Source organism: Austrofundulus limnaeus, unplaced genomic scaffold (assembly GCF_001266775.1).
Source record: "Austrofundulus limnaeus strain Quisiro unplaced genomic scaffold, Austrofundulus_limnaeus-1.0 Scaffold202, whole genome shotgun sequence".
Lineage (NCBI taxonomy): Eukaryota > Metazoa > Chordata > Actinopteri > Cyprinodontiformes > Rivulidae > Austrofundulus > Austrofundulus limnaeus.
Genome location: NW_013952604.1, coordinates 418,507 through 422,641, shown reverse-complemented (window position 1 = coordinate 422,641; position 4,135 = coordinate 418,507). Strand labels below are relative to the sequence as shown.

The window sequence follows — 4,135 nt, the reverse complement described above, 5'->3', positions numbered from 1 at the left end:
GATTTTTTCAAAAAATCGGAACTGAGCATTAAGACCTGCAGTGTGAACGTAGCCATAGTTACTCCAGGAACTATTCTGATTGACCTTTGCAGCTAATTTAATTCAACATGACTTCAGCTGACAACTGGTCTTAAAAAACATGAACAAATGGCAATATTTAAATTCTACAGATATTGTGTTAAAACTTTTTTTGGCAGAGTCATTTACAACACTTTTAGTTAAGTGATTTTTACTGTGTTTTAATTGTTGTTTTATATGTGTGTGATCTGTTTTATTGTTTTTAGTTATTTTGCTCTCAGATAAGCACTTTGTGATGTTTGCGTCTGTGAAAGGTGCTATACAGTATAAATAAAGTCTACTTACATACTTACTTGCTTACTACTTAGACTTTTCTGAGCATGACAACTTGCAAAGTTGCATGAGATTGCACCTAATGTAACTTTTAAAATTTGGCTAAAACTGCTGCAACTCTAGTTCTCAACATAAAATAATCTCAGTCTACAGGGGTTAGACAATGAAACTGAAACACCTGTCATTTTAATGTGGGAGGTTTCATGGATAAATTGGACCAGCCTGGTGGCCAGTCTTCATTAAGTGCACATTGCACCAGTAAGAGCAGAGTGTGAAGGTTCAATTAGCATGATAAGAGCACAGTTTTGCTCAAAATATTGCAATGCACACAACATTATAGGTGACATACCAGAGTTCAAAAGAGGACAAATTGTTGGTGCACATCTTGCTGGTGCATCTGTGACCAAGACGGTATGGTGGTACGGGGCAGCCGTGGCAGAGTGGTTATGGGAGTCATCCTGGAAGGTTGCCAGTTCGATCCCCATTCCAGCCGTTTCTGTCGTTGTGTACTTGGGCAAGACACTTCACCAACCTTGCCTACTGATGGTGGTCAGAGGGGCCGGTGGTACAGCCCCACCTCAGTCAGCCTGCCCCAGGGCAGCTGTGGCTACAATGTAGCTTACTATCATCAGTGTGTGAATGTGTGTGTGAATGAATGATCAATGAAAATTGTAAAGCGTCTTTGAGGGTCTCGAAAAGTGCTATATAAGACTAATGGATTATTATTATTATAATTATTATAATTATTATTATTATTATTATTATAAGACAGCAAGTCCTTGTGATGTATCAAGAGCCACGTTATCCAGGGTAATGTCAGCATTAGGGTTGGGCATAATTGTATTGTGTGCAATAAATCGTCAGAAAAACAATCGATTATTTTTTGGCACTTGACGATTAATACGATTAATGCCACCTTGCAGACTGACTGGTGCTCATCTCCACTTCAAATGTGATGATCATTAAAAAAAATCTGTAATTTATTTATCTACCAACACAATTTAAAATTTGTTGTACAGCCTGAAGTCTGTAATTTTGACACAAGTTGGACCAGATTTTTATAAAGAGCAAATCTTTCCCACTAAATTGGTCATGTGACTAGGACATAAGAGTGTCCAGGGACTACAGGGGATTAATGGTCAAATTAATCATTATCGGCTACAATACCCCACTTAATCATGATTAATTTTTTTGCCAATATTGCCCAAACCTAGTCAGCATGCCACCAAGAAGGACCAACCACATCCAACAGGATTAACTGTGGACACCAGAGGAAGCTGTCTGAAAGGGATGTAATGGTCTAAAACCAGGTGTTTCAGTTTCATTGTCTAACCCCTGTAACTCTGACAAGAAAGCTGGCAGACAATGTACTGTATACTTTATTTATTTTTTATTCTGTTTTACATTTGGAGGCTTTTTTATGATCTATTTGCTTATTTGTTTTAATTTTGGCTTTGTGACATTCTGGTCTTGTTTTATCAATGATTACTGCATATAAAGCAATGTGCAAATTTGATAGTGCACGCAAAGCAGATTTAGTAACGGTGCACAGGGAGTACTGCAACTGTCAGATGAGCAAAACAACAGTCACAATCCATTCAGCGTGTCTATCTTCATGAAGGTAGTGTCAGAGAGATGACATCTGTAGAGCTGCAGCAAGAGAAGGATGACGATTTTGTGAAGTTTATTCAGCCTGCTGGCTCTGAGACTTAAATAATTTTAAAGGAAAGTTTTTTGAAAAAAATCTGTAAGACTGCCCTATATGCATGTGTAAATGTAAAATGAGAGAAAGTCTGTCCTATGGTATGTCTACAGCCATCTAAACCCTCAGCTCTGCTCCTGTAGTGTGTGACAGTAATAAAATAAAATGTATCCCACTTTAATAGAAATAAAATATATCACATCAGCTTTAAAAATGTAAATTTAAATTAAATCTAAACTATCATCCTGTTTCTTTAAGACAGTGAAAGTGAGAGCTAACCTCTTTTTATTTATTAAAGTATTTTTAAGTCAATGTTAAAGTGTCACAGTGCCATTTGAGAAAACTGCAATGAAAAAGTTAATAAAACAAATAAAAATTAAACTAATAAAACCGTACCACWGCTGCACCTCTTTTTCTTTGTGCATGCAGTCTTAGTAAATCACACACAACACTCCTTTTACCACAGACTCTTTTTTTTTTTCATTTGTGCAGATATTCAGTAATGCAGTCTTCATTTGTCGAGCCCTCTGTGTACTGCTGGTAAAGACAGTGATGAGTCAAAAATTGTAAATTTAACTTCTAGACCATTTGAACATTCTGCTGTTGTTGTTTTTTTCTCTTCTTTTTTAGACCTATTTTAACTTCTGCCTCCATCTTTTTCTACCACGTTTCTATCTCAGGAGTCTGAATCTAGACAGAAAGCTTAGGCAAGCAGATGCTGGTGTATAATTCCATCTTCACAGCGTGCCACTCACCACTCACCCACTCAGGGTGAAGAAGAAGCTCCCACAGTTTAGTCAGCTAGAAAAAGAAGTTGGATAGACACATTTTAATTTGGCTCTTTTAAGTTTTGGCTTTCCCTGGATGCATTTTTCTATTTGTTCGGTTCTTCAACATCAAGCAAGCACAGAGATAAATATTACCAACCACCAGCATTGATAGAAATTGTCAGTGGTGGGCAGCGCTAATTCAAAAATTAGCTCCGCAATTTCTAAAGCGCTTATAAAAATATTTAGGTCCACAACTTCAAAAAATCTTTATGCCATAGAAAATTAGCGGAAGCTAATTCTAAGGCACAAGTTCAATTTGACACTTACTAGCTGGCAATAACTGTACAAAATATGTGCAACACTGCTAACTAGTGGTGTATGAACCCTTGTAAAGCTTAACCCTACACGCGTTGATTGCTGGGGATGTGATTTCCTGAAACAGAACTTTAGCTCCTGGTGTAAAAATTAAAACGTTGTTGAGGCTTGCTAGATCTGCTGATTCTTTAAAAAATTGTTGAGGATTGCTAGTTTGGCTGCTTATTTGTCTTTTTCTTTTGTTTGTTGTAGATTTTTCATTAAAGAAACATCAATAAAGTAATTTTAAAACTGTTTATTGGAAAACTGAAGAGATGCGTTCTGGGTACATGACAGATTTGATTTGTGACGGCAAATGAAAGTTTTCCATGTAGTTGCTCCAGCTGACCACTAGATACCAGTCTTCATCAGCATCTTTAAATCATTTCTGAGTCTGTCACCCCGTTGCTTCGACCAATTACGTCAAGTATTGAGCTCCAGCGTTTAAAAGTTTTTTTAAGGGGCTCCGATTGTAAATTAAAATAAATCAATACATACAAAATTTTAGTATGGATTACAAACGTTTACTGTTTTTGCTGGGAAAGAGTACTAAGCATAGCCTTCCTGCTACATAAGCAGACACAAAGCATTGTGAGAAATGAGAACCCTGACCGAAAGCAACAGTCAGCAAAGATGTATACCTTCACAATATGTGTGTTTATCTGGGAGGGGTGCTGTTGGATAGATCACGTGTTGTGATTCATTGGCAGCCATACCTTCCTCTGTTCAAGATAATGATGACTGATAAATAATTAGTTATTAGCAGTACTGCATTTTAATTTTAGAAAGCACAAATCTGCTTATGAATTATAAAAAATAGTAAGACCGCTAAAGAGCAAACGAAATATTTAGGTGCACAATTAGCGGATTTGCACTTTAGAGGACTGGTGCCGACCACTGGAAATTGTTTAAATTATACAGCAAAAATATTCTTACTGACATAATGACAATCACATAG

General features: G+C 36.7%; 1 protein-coding gene across 3 annotated transcripts in view; it reads left to right on the top strand.

Annotated features, from left to right (window-relative positions):
• The window catches only part of nalcn (sodium leak channel, non-selective), a gene marked incomplete in the record, with an annotated part of 142,686 nt that overhangs the window by 103,774 nt on the left and 34,777 nt on the right, over nt 1-4,135 (top strand).